The following is a 20,906-nucleotide window of genomic DNA, read 5'->3' as shown; positions in this document are numbered from 1 at the left end:
TCACAAGTATAATAATGAAAAAGTTTGCAATAATGTGAGAAATACCAAAATGGGACACAGAGACGTGAAGTGAGTAAATGCTATTGGAAAAAATGGTGCTGATAGACTTTCTTGATGCAGGGTTGTCACAAACCTCCAATTTAAAACAAACAAACAAAAAAAGAAAAACAGCTGTTTGGTTTGGTTGGGGATATAGAGCCCTGGGGCATGCAGGCAGGGTGGAAGGCTGAATCTTGCAGGTCTTTATTTTTTTATTTTTATTAATTTTATTTTTTATCATGCCATGCCACATGCAGGATCTTATTTCCCCCACCAGGGACTGACCCCGTGCCCCCTGCACTGGGAGCTCAGGGTCTTAACCACCGGATGGCAAGGATGCCGGTCTTTAAACCCAGGAACAGTATATGAAACGCAATGAAGAAAAGCGCAGGAAAACGAGGTCTGCCTATAACTAGAAGACTATCCAAAGGCGCTTCTCCTTAAGGGCAGAATCCAACTACAAGGTCCCAGGTCATGGATACCGAAGATGCAAGAACGCCAGGACAGTGGATGCTCTTCCGGCACCTCCACCCATCCAGTAGTACGCACCCTCTTTCCCAGAGACAGCCTTAGGAAAGGATCTGTTCAGCTCTCCCCCATGCAGAAATCAAAACCATGCAAGTTAAAACAGTGAGGTGCTATTAACTATAAAATTAACAAAGTTTTAATAATGAGTTTTCATAAGGCCATGTTCTAATAAATACTCTCTTACACTACTTTGTGTGTGCTGGGGGTGCAGGAGATATATTGGTGCACATTTTCCAAAAATCAGAATATGTTCAAGGATCTTAGAGATACAAACAAAGATACGTGCTTTAACATGTCCACTGAAGCTTTATTTTCAACTAAAGAAATTTAAAACGAACTCAGCTATGAAATAAATGTGGTGATGCACTAGTATACAGTAAGCTGTGCAAAATACACACTAAGTAAATGTTGAAATTTCACCATCTCGACACAACTGAGCTTTATTTCTTACTTAAAAGTCTAATATATGCTGTACATCTCCAGCAGCTCTCCCCCAGCAGAGACTCTTAGATCCATGCGGCTTTCACTTGCCATCTGCCGTCCGCCGTTACTGATGAGGAGACAGAAAGGCCTGGAGAGCATCCTGGGTTTTTTCTTTCTTTATTTATTTTTGGCCCTGAGGGGTCATGGTTGCTGTGCATGGGCTTCTAGCGGCGGCACTCAGAGGACGCTCTTCCTGCGGCATCTCACGGCGGTGGCTTCTCTCGCGGAGCCCAGGCTCCAGGCATGCGCTTCCGCCGTTGCAGCGCGTGGGCTCTGTGGTGCGGCTCTCTGGCTCTGCAGCACTGGCTCGGTAATTGTGGCGCAAGGGCTTAGTCGCTCTGCGGCATGCGGGATCTTCCCAGATCAGGGATAGAACCCGAGTCCCCTGCACTGGCGAGTGGATCCCTAACCACTGGACCACCAGGCAAGCCCCTGGAGAACATACTTTTCTGAGAGAGCAGCGTGGCTCTCCCTCATCTGCACTTGCTGTGTTTCACTAAGCCCTTCAACGGAGTCATGTCACAGGTTCTCCACATTTCCTGTCTCTGAGCACCAGGGAATGTGTGTTCCCAGACCTCCTCTGCAGCCTGATTGGACCAGCAGGCTGGCGCTCTGGACAAGGGATGCGGGCACCTTGGCGCTTGTGCCGAGGACGGCGCTCCAGGTTTGTTCGTCTTTGGCCAGTTTTGCCTTGAATTCCATGACTACATTTTCCCCGTTTATTCCTTTGTACCGTGTGTCCCCAGGTGGGAACATAAGGCTTCATGAGGAGAGGAGTCTGAGGAGAGGAGTCTGGTCTGTGCTGTTCACGGCAGTATTTCTGAACTAGACTATATATATACATAGGTGTGTGGGAGGTGGGGGACAGGTGGACGGAAGAGGTGGAGAGAAATAAATAATAAATAAGTAAATTTTCCACACAGTGTGCTTAACCACTGAATGGGGACACATACAATGGCTCAAAGGATAAAGTTCTGGTCAAGGACAAATCCTAGCATGAGACAGCTCAGAGAAGAATCAGGGAAAAGGGCATTTTTCTCATGTGAAGCTTGCCTTATTTCTATCCTTCCATATGGGCGTCCCACTCACAGCTCTGTGATCATCCAGGTAGCACAGCTGTGCCCTGGGTCTGAGATTTTCCTACTGTCAAATTAGAGGGCCAGTACCATAAAACACTAAAAGGTTCTAAAATTCTTCAGGAACTGAATTCAATATGTATAAATGAAATACTTCTATTTGGAAAATGGACTCCAAGAAGATTTGTTGCATGAAAGCATGTTTTGATAGCATTCTCTTGGTATTAGCAAACAACAGAGAAATGATCGCCATGTCAGACCAGCAAGACTGATATCAAGAACCCTTTGTTGAGGCTAGAATACTGTTCTATGTGATTTTCTAATCTTGGATTGCTGACATCAACTTATCAAGTGGGCCACTGGGGCACGGAAGGCCTAAGCAAGTGTTCAGAGTAAGAGGGGTACACGCCCAGCTAATACTCAACCCTTTATAGAATCTTGACCTAACTTGAGTGAATACTGGACTCAAGAGGCATAGCCTTTTGGGAGGTCGTGCTGCTTCAGAAGAGGTGCCACAAGTCTTTGCTCTTCTTCACCAAACTGTGGCCTAAATACCGGGACCCTTTAGAAGACAAGAATGACGGACAAGTACCAGGTGGAAACAATTAACCCCAAATTCTATCCGCCCAGGTGGCTCTGGCCTAGACACTCCATCTCCATTCCCCAAACCATTATGATGGATAAAGAAGGCCAGGCCCCCAAAGACAGACATTTGAGATTCTCTGAGATTCTAGGTCATGCCCTCATGTCACCTTTTAAAAAGAAGCAGCTTGAAGCAGGAGGACCTTCTTTGAAATTCTGTTCCCTGTCCCAAGTGGACTCTGCAGGCTCCTGTTGGGCTAGTCACTTAATATGAAGCAAAAGCAAATGATGATGGTGTGAGGTTTTAGTGCTGCCATTCCCTTAAATGATAGGGATTATCATCCTACCCAGAGGAGAGAGCTATATTCAGATATCCCTAGAGTCAACATGGCCACCTCCTCAGCGTCTGGCCTCCACAACCTAGTTTTCCAATGTCCTTTCAGAGAGGCATAATAATGGGGCCTGCTCCAAGGAGCCGATTGAGAAAACACAGCTTCTGTATTCCTAGATGAAATCTGCCCCAGGACCTCAAAATACTCAGAGGAACAATAGAAAGAACTCTGCACTTATTAGCTGCGGGAACCTTAAAATGAGAAGCCACTTGAGTGCAATGGTAATGCAGAATAGAATATCCACATTAGACAAACCAGAGCACTGGGAAGGGAAATAAAATTGTACCTGACTAGATCAACAAACTAAGGAAGAAAAAAATCTAGACCAAGTGATTTTTATTACAAAGGTGGTAAACAAAATGGAAGAAATTAATTGCTCAGTATCTACATTTGAAGTCAGTGCATATGGGCTGAATTTCCTTATCCAAATGTAAAGATATCCAGATAGCATAAGATTAAAATTGTGCATCAAACCATCTAGAAAACAAAAACTGACATCAAAAGCAAAATTATGGAGGACCACAACCTCCACAATGATGGAGGAAATATACTTCTTATTCCTCCTGCTGAAAAGTAGAGAGGAAAAGGCAGACTGACCAGGGACCTCAGAACCCAAGCCAGGATGTGGTGGTAAGTTCCTTGGATTTTCTTTTGAATTCATGTATTCTAGACTAGGTGCCAGAGAAGACAGCTACCTGAAAAAGCCACCAGGTACAGAAAACAAGGGCTCGCCAAGAAAAGACTTTTTTTAAACAAGTGAAGAAGCAGAATTAGGGTAGCCTCACAAGACTGAAAAGATTTGGCAATATCCATTCTACTCCAGCCAGACAGCACAGAAGCAACCACAGCCCCCCTCCCTGACCACTGGACAGGCAGACACGTCCACTCTCACTAGGGCGTGATAAGGCACCCGCACAAGCCCGCCAGTCCTCCTCGAGATGGGAGCAAGGCAAACTACGGAGGGATCGTGGAAGTTCCTCCTCACTGAGCAACACTGAGCTCTTCCCACGCCCCAGAGTCAGTGCAGCCTGGACTCTAATGCCCACCTGGCGGTAATGAGACAGCCTTCACATTCGTGTCTGGGATGGAGTCAGAGTTGCCCTGCAAAAATGCAAGATTCAGGGACTATCCAGCATCTCATAACCTAATATCCAAAGTGTCCAGGATGCAATTAAATCTGCAACTATCCCATGAACTATATATAACTGTGTGTACTTGTTGTTCTCATTTAGTCACTCAGTCATATCTGACTCTTCTGAGACCCCCGTGGGATTTTCCGGGCAAGAATACTGGAGTGGGTAGTCATTTCCTCCACCCAAGGATCTTCCTGACCCAGGGATCGAACCCAAGTCTCCACAAGTCCTGCATTGCAAGCAGGTTCTTTACCGCCGAGCCACCTGGGAAGCCCATCCCTGTGTGCATGTATATAATATATGTGATTAAAAATATACAAGAAAGTTTGGTTCTAGAGCATTAACGGTGACGATCTTAGGATATCGGAAATTCGGGTGGTGCTCACTTCTTCATAGAAAACGGAGCAGAATCACTTTCCCATTGTCCATGTACCCTGTCGTTCCTGTGAGATGACACCTGCAGTTGTCCCACAGGCCCTTGGGGTGGGAGGGATGCTCCAGGGACAGCTGAGCACATGTCTCTGTTGGGGCTACTTACACTGAACTTGAATTTCCCCTGACAATTGTCCCTGACAAAGGATGTATTTTATTTTCCCACAACTGGGGCATTCATGCTGCACTCTCTAATACCTTGAAGGCAGGCTAGGCTACAGCCAAGTCAGGCAAAAGGCTGGCTGGGTGCTGGTCTCCCTGGGGGTAACTGGGGACCTCTGGCTGAATCCTCAGAGCCTGGTATTCTCGGTGGCCCAGAGCCAGGCAGGTGAGACTGCCTCCCCAGCCCTGGAGCAGAGCGTGCTGGGGTTATTCAGAAGCTGAGAGAAAAAAGTCAGAGATGAAGGGGCTGAGATCCATCCTTTTTAACAGTAAAAGAAAATCCAATTGTCTTTCTACAGGCCCTTAAGAAATGAGAAAAAAAAAAAACCCAGAGGCTTATATTGACACAATTAATACTTTACTTAAAAATCAATTGTCAATCGAACATTTTTACATCAAACCAACTCCATGGATAGAGAAACCTGGCCAAGTACAGTCCATGGGGTTGCAAAGAGTCAGACACATCTGAGAAACTGAGCATGATAAAGCTCAAGGAAGTGCAAATACCCCACAAAGACTCTGCTAATTCTTTTGAGAGGCCATAGTCAACTCAGCGAGCAGACAGCTGCAGAGCAGAAACAGAACCAACCTGGGAGTGAAATGAGGACAAGGGATGTGCTGGCAGAGGACTGGTGTCAGTCTCCTGGAACCATAGCCCACCAGGGCCATCAGAGCCAGCCGGCCCCCCAGGAATCAAGAACCGACCATCACATAGAACAAGAACACAGGCAGCGCCCATAAGGACACGTCCTGCTAAAGCCCTGCGTCCTGTGTCAGTGCGGTGGCGATTATTCTGCGAGGGATGTGTATGAGTGTTTGTATTGCTGATGTTCAGTCTCTAAGTCATTGTCCAACCCTTTTGTGACCCTGTGAGCTGAAACACTGCCAGGCTTCTCTGCCCATGGAATCTCCAGGCAAGGATACTGGAGAGCCTCGCCATTTCCTTCCCAGGGGATCTTCCCAGCCCAGGGATTGAACCCAAGTCTGCTGCATTAGCAGGCGGATCCTTTACCACTGAGCCACCAGGGACGCCGAGCGTGTGCGTGCACGCACTGTTTATATGTACTTATAAGTTTTCGACTCGTTTTTTTCACTTAGTAGATTTTGCTCATCCTCCCTCTGCATAGATGTAGATTAACTCATCCTGCCTCATCTGCCAAGTGAATTAGGAGTTCACTGCAGGGCTGAGTCATCGGGTTGGTGTTTCCTGGTTTATGGTGTAGGCCAGAGTCAGCCAAGGTTCCCTGTGCCCCTGCTCACAGGGGTTCAGAGCTTGCAGGCACATCTTCCTCATCCACACACAGGCTAAGCAAGATGAAGCTCAGCAGGCCATTAGCAGGGTCCCCAAAGTCCTTCCCTCTGACCCAGCTTTCTGCACGTTGAGTGGATTGCAGGCTGTCTGCGGCAGCCTATCCCTTCCCTCTGAGATCCTGAAAATCTGGAAATCGCTGGCTCCAATGCCATCAGCTTCCTATCATCCAAAACTTCCTTTATGTGTCAGGGCCATTTACGGAATCACTTTCCATCTTCCAACTGCTTTGCAGACATTTCCTTAATTTCTCCACTTCAAAGATAAACACATGAGCCCAACTGGAAAACATGAAACTGGAAAATGTGGATTCTCAAATCATCAAGGGAAGGCAGAAGAGCTTGTTCAAAGACAGACCCAGGGAAGGGCGTGATGTAGCCAGAGAATCTTAGGAACATAAGTGGAAAGAGCAGAGGGCGGTGGGAAGATTTGTTTAATAAGCATTTACAGAGCCCCTTCCAGGTGCCAGGTTTCTGCAAAGTCGCAGGGGAGGAAGCGAAAGGGCCAGCCAGGGGCCAGAAGGTGCAGGACTTTGCCAGATCCACATGACATTTCTTCTGTGGTATTAGGGTCTTCTTATCATGTGATGGTTGAAGTCCCTAACCAGACCCTGTAGTATCACTGGGAGAGGCCATACTGGCCCAGCTTCATGGAGTGAGAGGGGCAGCCACAGAAATGAAGCCCTTGGCCAGAAGAAAGAGTTCAAATGAGTGCAAACTTCCAGTAAAACCCGATTTTTAAAGTATTTTTAAAATGTTTTCTTCCAGTTTTATTGAGATATAATTAACATATAGCACCACAAAGGTTTAAGGTGTACAGCATAATGATTTGACTTCCATATCTCATGAAATGAGTACCATAATACATTTAGTGAACATTCTTCATCTCTTACAGACACAAAAGAACAGAAAAAGAAAAAAAATAATATTTTCCTTGTGATGAGCACTCTTACAAAATGCTCTAATAACTTTCATATAAAACATATGGCAGTATTAATTATATTAATCATAGTGTATATTACATCCCTAATATTTATTTATCTTATAACTAGAAGTTTGTACCTTTTGATCACCTCTGTCATCATACAAAGATATTACATTATTATTAATTATATTCCCCACACTGCATATTTCATTCCTGGGACTCATCAGTAAAACTCAATTTTTAAATAAAGTTATCAGATCAGAAATCCAAACAGTGAGCACTTAAGAGCAAGGAGGTATATAAAATAAGGAATTGCTGCGCTCGGCACTTTTTTTGAATGGATGAGAGTTATGGCCATTGTGCTTTCAGTGCCTGGGAAGGGTTATAAATAGCCAGGGGGAAGGGATTTTCCCATATGCTCTATCAAACACACTCACGCACACACACAGACTTTAACACTCTTGGTTTTTCAGACATTCCAAATTTTAAAACAAATAAGTTATTGGAATAGAAACATGAAGTGTGCCAAGTTTTCACCAGCAACCAAAGGAGCCAAAAGTATGAACATGTGAAACTTCAGGACACAAACCAGGAGTCTGACCCTTGGTGGAGAGAGCGGGTCCCCCTCAGAGCCAGGCACAGGGAGGACCGGCATGCGAGGGTAGGTTCCCGCATAGGAGCCTTGCTTGGGTAATTGGACAGAACAGCTGGATTGTGACTATCCACCCTTCGTGCTGCTCCCAGACGGCTCCTTCCATGGAAGGGTCCAGCCCAGCTTGGGGAGAGGAAGTTCTGGAAAGTTGGGGAGCATGCTTATTCCCATTTAGACTGGTCTCTGGGACCTGAAGGGTGGGAGTCAGACCAGGAGGGACACGTGCCCCTTTACAGCCAGTCTTAGGAGCCTTCTCCAAAGGAGGGCAAGGATGGCCAGAGTTAGAGCCCAAGGTCCCTGGAAGTGAAAGTGAAGTTGCTCAGTCGTGTCTGACTCTTTTCGATCCCGTGGACTGTAGCCCACCAGGCTCCTCCGTCCATGGGATTCTCCAGGCAAGAGAACTGGAAGGGAAGACAGAGGCCAGTCTGGAGGTAGGTCTCGGTGGCTGCTGTGACGTGTCCCCTTGCTTCACCTTCAGGCCGTTCCTCCTGCCTCTTGTCTGCTCCAGACGACCATTCTGCAAGCTTGGTGACTCTGATCTGGCCTGAGACTCACTGATTCACAGAGTTCTCCAACTGGAGAAAATGCACAGGAGAAGGAGACCTAGTCAGAGGGAATACCAGGTCAGGGATTGACTTTGGTTTTAGTCTAAACCACAGACAAGGAAACTCAGAGCTTTCTTTCATTCAGGCTACCCATCTAGGAAAAAAAAGTCAAGTTGGGGGCATTCCTTGGTGGTCCACAGGCTAGGACTCTGCACTCTCACTGCAGAGAGCATCCTTTGATCCCTGGTCAGGAAACTAAGATCCTCCAAGCCTCACAGGGCAACCAAAAAAAAGATTAGTGAATAGGATTCAAGTTGGAAGCAATAGTTTTTTTTATAAAAAACCGAGCTGGGAGATATTTCAAGGTTACACAGTTATGAGGACTTCCACCTACGCATGATTCATTCTTGTCCTGGAAATGATCAAAGGAAATCTGCTTATAAACAACAATGCCACAAGAATAAAACCAGGAGGACAATTGGGAGAGAGGTGTTCTCATGCCTAGGGGCTGCTTTGCCATGCTTGGAGGGCATTTGCAGCAGAATAAGCAATAGAAATATGTATTTACCATTCATTCATCTATTTATTCTTTAATCAAATGCTATTTTCTGAGTATGTTGGGAACTGAGGGCAAGGGGAGAGACAGCAATTAATCCATTTACCAAATGTATGCTGAGCACCTATTGCACATAATAATTGTGTGATTATTGCGTGTCATCACTTGGATTCCGGTCACATAAGGGGACTGTCTATGTTCCAGGGGGTAAAGGTGCGCCTGTGTTTGTTAAATTTCGTCTATACCCCGACTCTGGTGTACCGCGTGTAGGGTTAGCCCACAGTCACTCCCATAAGGTTGATAAGGTTATGATGCTATGAAATAACAAAGACACTGCTGTGCTGTGATGGCCAGAACCGTTTTTAAGGCAGGAACTTCCTGCGACAGAGAACAAATGATGTGTTACTTCACAACAAATGGAGAAAATGTTGTAATCTGTTCAATTAGCAAGGCATAGCCCCAGTTACGGTGTAATCTGGAATTCTAGGTCAGCTGAGTTCTACACTGTTTCTGGATTTATGCCAAAGAGACGATTTCCAACTTGAAATGTGATCCAGTGTTTGACTCTGGAACTGGTGTCCTAATGCAGCTTATTCAGTTCTCACGGCCATATATTAATGCTGGTTAGATTTGGAAATCTGAGGGACAAAAGCAGTCATGGGATACTTTAAAATGCAACCCTATTTCTAAGCCACTAGCCTCTGATGCTACGTACTTTGCTGGGTGCCCAGATGGGGAGCACACTTTTATTGGCCTGCATGCTCCCAGCTGCGTGTTAATAATGGGTACATGCTTCAGTATATGCCAGCCTTATCCTGGCACTGTTTCTGGATGGACTATTTCCAGTGAAAACAATTGCTTCCCAAGTAGTTTGAAGTGAAGTACCCAATTAGGAACAGAAATTTGCAGTGATTGATAGCTTCTCAGCTTTAAGAAATAAACTAATCGCCAATTCCAAGCTGCCTGAAAAGAAGCTACTCCAGAATAAGAAACCACAACCAGGAAATGATAACCCATTACCAAGAGCAGTCCTTAAAAGTCAAAGGAAATATGAGACTAAAAAAGCTGCAAAGCAGGAAGTGACTAGAACCAAGCCTTGGCACCTGCCCCTGACTCCCAGAGCACCCCACGGAATACTGTGTCTCAATTCACATCTGGAGACTGTGAGACAGGCGAAAAATTCGAGATCCTAAAGGAGACCCAAAAGCAACCGAACCTTGAAAGAATAAGCAGCAACTGGAATGTGACTAGAAAAACAGTAAGTTGGAGAAAATTCAAAAAGATATCACCCTTCTCCAGGAGCTGGAAGGTGTGGAATTGGCTATGTTAAATATTTAGAGAAGGCAAGCTGTTAGCATAAACCAGGAAACACATCCTGTGTACTAAACCCGGTGGAGCAGCCTGAACGTCACCAGGCCACCACAGACCCACCATGTACTGCTTATCTATAATGCAACCGTTTAGCCAAGCTCTGACATACATGTGAAAATAAGAAGTCTTAGTCACTCAGCCATGTCTGCCTCTGTCCGTGGAATTCTCCAGGCAAGAATACGGGAGTGGGTAGCCATTCCTTTCTCCAGGGGATCTGCCCAACCCAGAGATGGAACCTGGGTCTCCTGCATTGCAGGCAGACTCTTTACTATCTGAGCCACCAGGGAAGCCCTCAGTTAACAATGCCCACTAAAGAACTTTCTCTACCTTTCAACACATGTTGAAGAAAAGAGATATCAATTTCTTAGCTAAGCTCAAGACATTAAAAATCAAGTATCATTTTTACTCAGTATAATTTACCATATATGGGGAAAGACATTTTAAATTTAAATAAATGTAGCCCATTTGACTGCTTTCAGTTCAGTTCAGTCGCTCAGTCGTGTCCGACTCTTTGCGACCCCATGAATTGCAGCACACCAGGCCTCCCTGTCCATCACCAACTCCTGGAGTTCACTCAGACTCACGTCCATCGAGTCAGTGATGCCATCCAGCCATCTCATCCTCTGTCGTCCCCTTCTCCTCCTGCCCCCAATCCCTCCCAGCATCAGAGTCTTTTCCAATGAGTCAACTCTTCGCATGAGGTGGCCAAAGTACTGGAGTTTCAGCTTCAGCATCATTCCTTCCAAAGAAATCCCAGGGCTGATCTCCTTCAGAATGGAACGGTTGGATCTCCTTGCAGTCCAAGGGACTCTCAAGAGTCTTCTCCAACACCACAGTTCAAAAGCATCAATTCTTCGGTGCTCAGCCTTCTTCACAGTCCAACTCTCACATCCATACATGACCACTGGAAAAACCATAGCCTTGACTAGACGAACCTTTGTTGGCAGAGTAATGTCTCTGCTTTTGAATATGCTATCTAGTTTGGTCATAACTTTCCTTCCAAGGAGTAAGCGTCTTTTAATTTCACGGCTGCAGTCACCATCTGCAGTGATTTTGGAGCCCAGAAAAGTAAAGTCTGACACTGTTTCCACTGTTTTCCCATCTATTTGCACCAAGTGATGGGACCGGATGCCATGATCTTTGTTTTCTGAATGTTGACTGCTTTAAAGTAGTGCAAAACAAGCCAGGTGGATGAAAGCTTGCTTCTCTCAATGGAGGATGAACGTTCTCTCCTGACCTGCACTAACTCGCCAAGTTGATCAGCGCAACTCAGAGCAATTTTGTAGAAAAGCGAGTTGCTTTATAGTGCAGCTCTTTTGAGAATCCTTAAAGTTTTCATTTTTAAACTGACTCAGGCTTTGCTCGATCCAGTGAGGAACCCCAGAAGAGCCTGAATATACGGGCGTCATTTCCCCCTCACAAAAGGAGTTTCAGCCACTTTTTTAGTGGCCTTGAATGGTCAGAGATAGAGCTGGACACATAACACTGGCATGTGGACGTCCCCGTTCATTTATGCATATGTATTTCACACCTCCCATGATCTATGCTTTGTCTAGACATAGTCAAGATATAATAAAATGTACCATGCAGAGTCTGGCAGGAAGGAGATTAATATGTTAAAGTTTTTAGCAGGTAAAAGAACTTAAAAGGGCTAGGAAACACACACACGCACAAAAGAGAACATGGAGAAAAAATACAAGGTGGCCAGAAGGGCGTCCCCAGAGAAACTGCTTTGAGAAACCAGAGGGAGGGAACCATTCGGCCCCGACTGGTGGTGACGCTTGCGAGGGCAGCCCAGGAAGTCGGGTTTCCTCCAGCTCTGAATTCATGGAGATATTGTAACAGAGAGGCTCTGCAGAAGCAGGGCTCTGTGAAGCATCCACTGGAGGCAGATGATGGCTGAAGTTTGTGGGGAGGGTACCATCTGCCCACTGAGCGGTAGGTCTTCCTGGGTTTTTCTCCGTTTTCAGTTTGTATCTTGAATCCAAATTTGAGTTGCTTGCCCTGTTGCAGGACACAGAATTTCTTTCTGAAACTTTATGCAGCTGATCCTAGGTACCACACATGCTGTACCTCAATTCTAGAGACCATGCTTCTTCGCATGTGGGTGGCAGGATGCTATCCTTAAACTGTATAGTGTGGAAAGCAGGCTGATGAGGCAGTGTGCTCCTGCCGTCATGCTCTTTATTTCTGCATTGATCATGACCAGGCAGACAGAATGCCCGTGCCACAGGACACCCTCAGACTGAGGTTATTGGGAAGGAGATGCTTACTTAGAGAGGTAGGAATCTTTCCTAAAGGGAAAAGGCAATTCTCCTAGAAAAATAAAGTCTCTCAAGGCAAAAATTTCTTGCCATTGCCCAGGGAGGGATAATAGAAATAAAAGGCTTCATTTCCTTTCTGCATATCTTAGTAGAAGCCACCCAAGCCAGCCAGGGCACTGGTTTCCCAGCACAGAGCCCCTGATGAGGTGAGCCAGGCACCGTCTGGAAGGCTAAGGGCAGCTTCTACTGAAGGGAAACAGGCCTTCCCATGAGTCCTCAAGAGAGTGCTGGAATCCCTCCTCGCACTGCTGTAGCCCTGTGACCCACATCCTTCCCTTAATTCCTTGGCTGAGGAAACGGCAGGAAAAGGTTTCGCTTCCCTCTGCTCCTGGAAAACCATTTGAAGTCTGGTTCCTGTCATCCTTGCAGCCGGGTCCTCTCTCTGGGAGAAACTGATTGAGTAGGGTGACCAAGAGATTTATTCTCAGGCCTGAAACCAGAGACCAAGGAAGGCTCTGGGAAAGCAAAGGAGAATAAGAATCACGTTGAACTTCAAAAGTTCCTTTTGTGGTTGGTAGGGGGATGGAGGAGGGAAGAAGAGAAAAGGAAGATGTTTCTGCCTTGCTTCTGCTCCACTTCAGCTAGGAAACCATAAAGTGTTCCATCCTGCCCAACACCTGCCTCAGCAGGCTCGGGATATTGATGGGAATGCAGTGACCCAGGTAGCATATTTATCATTCACACGGTCTTAGAATCAACTTCATATGATCCTGGGCCTCCTTGGAATCTGCTCTCTATCCATTCTGTAATCAGAAGCTGTCATTTTGTTCACATACAGTTTACTAAGTTATTTCACATTTGTTCACTCAAATCAGTTTACAAGGTGGGAAAGCACCAGGGGGGTACTCTGGGCTCCAACAGTGAACAAGAGACAGATGGCCGTGTCCTCAGGGAGCTGCCAGCCTAGTACAGAGACAGGCGTGAAAAAAGGTCCTACGTCCAGGATGTTGTGATGAATGTGAAGAACACAAATAGAACCTGAGGTGCAGGGTGTTAGCAATTCTATAAATGCAAGTGGGTGCGATTCCTAAATTAAAAGCCAGAAAGGGAAACAGGAAGGAGTGCATTAATCCCTGGATACAGGGTCATCTTTGGAGGGACGACAAGGTTTTGAAACTGGGCTTTTGTGCATGGAAGAGCTTATACATTGAAGAGTTTCACTGCAGGCTGGTGGGATGACTGACTGCCAATGATATTAGTGACTCTGAAGCGCCAGGACGTGTAGTCCTTTTCTCTGAGTGGTTCAGTTGTTCCATGAAAAACCCTACAATTTCCCATGTTGACAGTGGAGGTCTAAGGATGTCTCTAAATCTGTTAGCAACTAACTTAATTTTCCTTTTCTCACCCCATTTTATTTGCTTGATGTCTTCAAATACAGAACTTCTTTGTTCCCATTTCTTTAGCAAAAGAAATCTCAAGCATTCACTTTGGGTGACAGAGGTGGCTATATGGATTGTGGCACCAAGTGCAAAATTAAAATGTGTCTCCCCTTGTTCAAAAGCTGGAACAAATGTTAAAAGTTCTTAAATATAAAGCTTTTCCCTTCTTCCATGATCTGACCTCTCCTGAAATCATTTAGAACTATAAATTCAAGTTTGTATTAATTGTCATTAATTATTTTAAAAATAAATACTTATTTAGAATTAATTATTTTTTGGCTGACCACTATTTCCTATATTCCAAGTCTTCTTCAAATTTAATTATCAATATTTTTGCTTTATTTTGCTGGAATAGATTCTCCAAATTTTCTGGTAAGGCTTCTCACTGGTAAACTTCCAGGGTTCTTAAAAGGCTTTAAGAAACTATTTTTCCCTAGTATTTATTTGTTTTTATATTGCTTGGGATAGAATTGCAATTTTAAAATCACATGGCAACAATTTTGAAGATATTACTCTATTGCTTTCAGAAATCCTCTCTTGCTTTTAAGAACTACAATTCCAATCTGTTCTTATTCCTTTATAAAGAAATTACATTCTCTTTTATTTTGCTTTGTTAGCCTTTAGGAAACTTTTTTCCTCAATGTCACCACAGTGTGTACACGTGACTTGGGTGTTACATGTGACCTGCCTAACACCCAGTGGGCTATTTAGATTCAAGGACTCATGTCTTCGTTTCTTAAAATTTTGTCCTCTGTTATTTATTCCTCCCTTCACTTCTCTGCTTCTTTTTTTCCCTCTTACAAATTGAATTGGGCAGAATTTGGAATAATATTATAAGTCTCTCTGTCTCACTATGCTCCTTTAATATGTTCCATTTCCTTGTCTTTGGGGCTATATTTTGGAAGAATTCTTTGTTGACCTCTTCCAGCTTACAAATTCAATTTTCAGCTACATTAATTCGGCTCTTTAACCCACTTTTTTATTTCATTGACTTTATTCTCTTTTCTCCACATCTCTGAGTTTTGAAATAATTTATTTAGAAAATACTCTCATCCATTTTTACATTATTATATCATTTACTAACATTAATTACATTCTAAGGAATGTTTTGGTGCTTTTAAAGTTTATTTCCTGAGGCAATATCTTTTTCATGTTATTTTTAATTTCCATGTACTTTCAAAGTAATTTTACATATCATTCTAAAGATGCTGAGTTTATTCCAGTGTTTTTAGGTTCTCTACATTTGTTTCCTTGACTGTGAAATAGATGCACACATATTACTGCTGAGTTAGGTTTGCCAGATATATAGATATAGATACATGCTGGATTTAGAAAAGGCAGAGGAATCAGAGATCAAATTGCTGACATCTATTGGATCATCAAAAAAGCAAGAAAGTTCCACCAAAACATCTACTGCTTTATTGATTACGCAAAGCCTTTAACTGTGTGGATCTCAACAAACTGGAAAATTCTTAAAGAGATGGGGATACCACACTACCTTACCTGCCTCCTGAGAAATCTGTATGCAGGTCAAGAAGCAACAGTTAGAACTGGACCTAGAACAACAGACTGGTTCCAAATCGGGAAAGGAGTATGTCAAGGCTGTATATTGTCACCCTGCTTATTTAACTTACATGCAGAGTACATCATGAGAAATGATGGGCTGGATGAAGCATGAACTGGAATCAAGATTTCTGGGAGAAATATCAATAATCTCAGATAGGCAGATGACACCACCCTTATGGCAGAAAGTGAAGAAGAACTAAAGAGCCTCTTAATGAAAGTGAAAGAGGAGAGCAAAAAAGTTGGCTTAAAACTCAACATTCAGAAAACTATGATCATGGCATCCAGTCCCATCACTTCATGGCAAATACATGGGGAAACAATGAAAACAGTGAGAGACTTTATTTTGGGGGGCTCCAAAATCACTGCAGATAGTGACTGCAGCCTTGAAATTAAAAGATGCTTGCTCCTTGGAAGAAAAGCTTCCCTGTTCAACCTAGACAGCATATTGAAAAGTAGAGACATTACTTTGCCAACAAAGGTCCATCTAGTCAAGGCTATGGTTTTTCCAGTAGTCATGTATGGATGTGAGAGTTGGACTATAAAGAAAGCTGAGTGCAGAAGAATTGATGCTTTTGAACTGTGGTGTTGGAGAAGACTCTTGAGAGTCCCTTGGACTGCAAAGAGATCCAACCAGTCCATCCTAATGGAAATCAGTCCTGAATATTCATTGGAAGGACTGATGCTGAAGCTGAAACTCCAATACTTTGGTCACCTGATGCAAAAAACTGACTCAAAGAAAAGACTCTGGTGCTGGGAAATATTGAAGGTGGGAGAATAAGGGGACGACAGAGGATGAGATGGTTGGATGGCATCACTGACTCAATGGACATGAGTTTGAGGAAGCTCTGGGAGTTGGTGATGGACAGAGAAGCCTGGCCTGCTACAGTCCATGGGATCGCAAAGAGTTGCACACAACGGAGTGACTGAACTGAACTGAACTTAACATATAGATATAGATAGATACATATTGAAGGAATGGCACATGTCTTCCCAGGAAGACAGTCTATTCTGGTATTTAACATTTCATGTATTTTGGGTGATCAACTAACCAGCAATGCCAATTACTAACTATCTGACTTTGAGTAAATTATTTGTCTTCTCTGATACTCAACTTTCTAATTGGAAAAATGGGCATAAAAATAAGATTAGGATTAAGTATAACTTGCCTGGCAATAGTAAAGTGAGGGAAGTCGCTCAGTAGTGTCCGAATCTTTGCAACCCCATGGACTGTAGCTACCAGGCTCCTCTGTCCATGGGATTTTCCAGGCAAGAGTACTGGAGTGAGTTGCCATTTCCTTCTCCAGGGGATCTTCCCAACCCAGGGGTCAAACCCGGGTCTCCTTCATTGTAGGCAGACGCTCTACCGTCTAAGACACAGATGTTAACTGGTGTTTCAGTTGGTTCAAGTCAGAACCCAAGAATGGGAAAAGCTGACATCCAAAGAACTGAGTCACTTACAGTCGAACTGGTAACGTGATGATGGATGAAATATTTTGATAAATAGGAGATGTCCAAGTACCTTTCTCACTGTCCTCATTGAAACCTGCCACTCCACCTCCATCTCGTATCCTGAAATGCCGGGTGGGAGAAGCCCTGAGGAGCACCATGCAGCCCCAGGCCTGGCAGGAGGAGAGTCTATAACCATTGGGTGTTGCGGCTTTCTGCTGAGGAGAGGAATCCAGAGTGTGCCCTGGGATTTCCATCCTCCTGGCCCATTTGTTCTGTCTTTTTGTCTTGATTTCCACTGGTAGCTTTTGAGGACAGCAGAGCATCTTCTTTCCTCCCAAGAAATAAGCAAGGCAAACTCGTAGCCAAAATCAGCAGCTGCTGGTGTGCTTAACTGGGAAAATATCTCCCAGAGCTGCCAAGGCTATATGATAGAAGGGGATTGAAGAAGCTTGAGGTTCTCTTCCCAAGACATAAAGTAAGTTTCATTACCAAAATAATCACATCGCTCACTTCCACACAGGAGACCCCCAGGGGTGTCAGAGACACTGTCCAACTACTTGTGGTGGGCTGCATTGGCCCATAAATAAATCTCGAATTGTTTCTGCTTGCCTGTTTTTTCTACATTGCCTAACATCTCCTTGAAATGGAATTCCCAGGACATCCTGATAGCAGGAGAAGCCCTGCACCCAGCTATGAGCACATCGTTTTCTAGATTAGCCATCATTTCTGCCCACCCCAGCTCTAAAATCAATGTGTGAGTACAGGCTTGGTGCCAATCTGTGGACACCGGGTTTGTCCAAGCGTGGAGAAGGGGGCATAGTGCTGAGAAGATGGGCTGGTGAGCTCGGATGTTAATCAATACTACCTGACAGCAGCCAGCTCCTCAGTTACGATCCTGGCAAAGGAAAAGCTAACTGGGGCAGGGGCAGTCATTCCCACCAACATTCTCACATTCCAGTCCTGCTCTCTTCCCTCCACCTCACCCTGGAGGATTTAGTTAAGCTAAATCGCACCCCGTCCCAGCTGCCACCACCACCACCCCGCCGCCTGGACTTCCCTCTCCAGCCAAAGGGCCAAGAGGAAGGATGACTGCCGCGTGGGAGCAGACTTACATCTCTCCAAGTGTTGGAAGGAGCGGATGGGTCCAGCTGAGAGCCCTTCTTCTGAAGTGCTTCCAGCCCAGCCCATCTGGAGAGAGCAGGTCTGCGAACAGGAGTGAACAAGGGTTAGAAGGGAAGGGATAGCCTCTGGAGCTAAGGCCAGGGCTGGACCCTTGCACCTCCAGACCAGCTTTTACTGGAGATTAGCCTGGCATTGGGTCAAGAATAGGATCCTAAATTGGAGCTGAGGACTGAGCATCCAGGCTGAGCCACACAGCAAATCAGGCCAGCTGACATATCACTGCCCTGGCTGGATTCTCCTCTCCCCAGGCCAGCTTGTTCCCAGTGTTGTTTTGTGGGACTGTCCTTCCTACTATAATCTCAACCCCATTTCCAGAATTAGGCCTTATCCAGGTCTGTCTGAGCTTGCTAACTGGTGCTAGTGATAAAGAACTCGCCTGCCAATGCAGGAGACTTAAAGAGACACGGGTTTGAACCCTGGGTCGGGAAGATCCCCTGGAGGAAGGCATGGCAACCCACTCCAGTATTCTTGCCTGGAAAACTCCATGGACAGAGGAAACTGATGGTTCCATAGGGCTGGCAAGAGTTAGACACGACTGAAGCAACTTAGCTCGCACACACAGGTCTCTCTCCTCTTAGAGAAGGGCTTTTCCTCACCACGGTCAGGGCTTTTTATGGTACCAGTGATTACTTCAGGATTGCAGCTATCAAATTTCTCTCTGATCCTTCCATTCAGGTATCCCCTGCCTCCCGCACCGGGACAGCTTTGACAGCTTCCCAGACTGGACCTGGGTCTCCACTTGCTCCCAAGAGGCATGGAGCAGAGGAAAGTGCTTTCACCAATACCACTGCCACTGCCAAGCCCGCAATGCCCTTCTCTCAGCCTGAGTAAGTCACCCGCGAGCCTCACCTCCAATATTATCTCCTCCAGGAATCCTTTCTTGCCCACTCCCCACTTGGTTTAGGACTCTGCCCTCCCACCCTGTATGCTCCTTCCCTCCGTCTTACACTAACTGACTTCCTCTGTGATCTTGTCTGTGTTCAACCCTGGCCCAAGAGCCCTCAGATGATAGGGCCCATGTCTATCCTGTCCTTTTTAATGTGATGTTCCCTCACTCCTAGCTGGCACAGCAGAGGGCAAGTAGACAGTATATCCCAATGGATATATTCTATTTCTCCGGAATTGAACTTGCCAAAGACGTAGGTAAGACTATTCAAGATTAAAGGAGGCTAAACCCAATGTCTGAGTCTGGTTTGGGTCCTGGACCAGAAATGGGGCATTTGTGAGACAATTGGTGAGGTTGGCATGAGGTCTGTAGAGCAGGTGAGTGCCACATCAAGGCAATTTCACGATTTTGATCTTTGTACTCAGGTCATATTAGATATAGAGCCTTCCAGGTGGCTCAGTGGTAAAGAATCCACTTGCCAATGTAGGGGACGTGGGTTCGATCCCTGGGTTGGAAAGATGACAGATCCCCTGGAGAAGGAAATGGCAACTGACTCCAGTATTCTTGCCTAGGGAAGCTCATGAATAGAGGAGCCTGGCAGGCTGCAATCAGTGGGGTCGCAAAAGAGTTGGACACGATTGAGCGACTAAGCAACATATTAGACATAACATCTGGGTTGGGCAAAGATTACAGGAATTCTTTGTACAATTTTTGCACTTTTATAATATAAAATCATATTAGAATATATAAATGTTAGATGCTCAGTCATGTCTGACTCTTTGCAACCCCGTGAACTGTAGCTTGCCAGGCTCATCTGTTCATGGGATTCTCCAGGCAAGAATACTGGAGTGGATTGCCATGCCCTCCTCCAGGGGATCTTCCTGACCCAGAGATCAAATCCAGGTCTCCCACATTGCAGGCAGGTTCTTAATATATTAATACATATAAATTACATTAAAATATAAATTTACAAATGTAAGCAAAGAAAAAGTATAGATTAATTGGAAAGAATGAGATCCAACCTCAGGATTCCCTCTGAACTTGATTTTCTTGGCAAATTCAACATCAGTTTTTCTTTACTTCTGCTCTTCCCTTTCCTATAAAAAACAGAAACTGCATGTTTAAGGCACGGGAGAAGATCCTTATTTCTGAGTGTCTGCCTGAAAAGACTGTAGGTGCATATGATGAAATATTGTGTTAATCCCCAAAGTGCTTCTCAGTGACATCAAACCAGTACACCAGTTCCAGATGAATTTCTTATCAGTGGGCAGACAAGGGCAGTTCCAACCCACTGTCCTGCGCATCTGTCAGCCGGATGGGGCCAGGGCAAATGATTCCACTGGACTTGAGCAAACACTGGAGCTGCTTCCTACAGACCAGCCTAAGTTTTAACCTGCTGAGAAGGATGATGCCTGAGATGTTCATGGGAACGGGCTTCACATATAGGGACGAACACCAGGAAAGAGAAAACCCCACACAGCATTCTATAGTCCAGCCGCTGACTCAGCGCTCCAACCCCTGCTTTTCATCCTCAGGCCAACCCAACATGGGTCACCTCACCCTTGTCTTCAGGGCATGGACGGGACTGTCTGAGTCGGGATTGGAGCCTTCCCTTCAGATGTTAGGAATGCAGGAGGGGCTGCAGGTGAAACTCCAGGCCTGGTTCATCAGCTTGAGACATAAAGCTGAACAAACATCCCCTGCCGGCCAAGGCCAGGCCCAGCACCCTTGGCCAGCTCAGCATGGTTTTGCCGCGCTCCTTCCATGCCTCGGAGCCATTAGTGAGGCGCCATAGCCTCTCGCTCCTAAACTGCAGACATTCGTGCTCGGAGGCAGGAGACCCAGCGTGTACGCACCTGACTCCTGGAGATGTGGAGCCAGCCTCGGCTCAGGTACCCAGGGTGACGTGGTGACTGCTTTCCCACAAGGCTCCTCC

At 45.3% G+C, this 20,906-nt stretch overlaps 1 pseudogene; it reads left to right on the top strand.

The window, feature by feature from the left end:
- Positions 1–9,210: 9,210 nt before the first annotated feature.
- Positions 9,211–10,151, top strand: LOC109553661 (eukaryotic translation initiation factor 2A pseudogene; annotated as a pseudogene).
- The last annotated feature ends 10,755 nt before the right edge of the window (positions 10,152–20,906 follow it).

The sequence above is a fragment of the Bos indicus genome, chromosome 28 (genome assembly GCF_029378745.1).
Source record: "Bos indicus isolate NIAB-ARS_2022 breed Sahiwal x Tharparkar chromosome 28, NIAB-ARS_B.indTharparkar_mat_pri_1.0, whole genome shotgun sequence".
In the NCBI taxonomy this organism is placed as follows: Eukaryota; Metazoa; Chordata; class Mammalia; order Artiodactyla; family Bovidae; genus Bos; species Bos indicus.
Note: the sequence above shows the minus strand (reverse complement) of the source record. Positions and strands in the feature narration are given on the sequence as shown.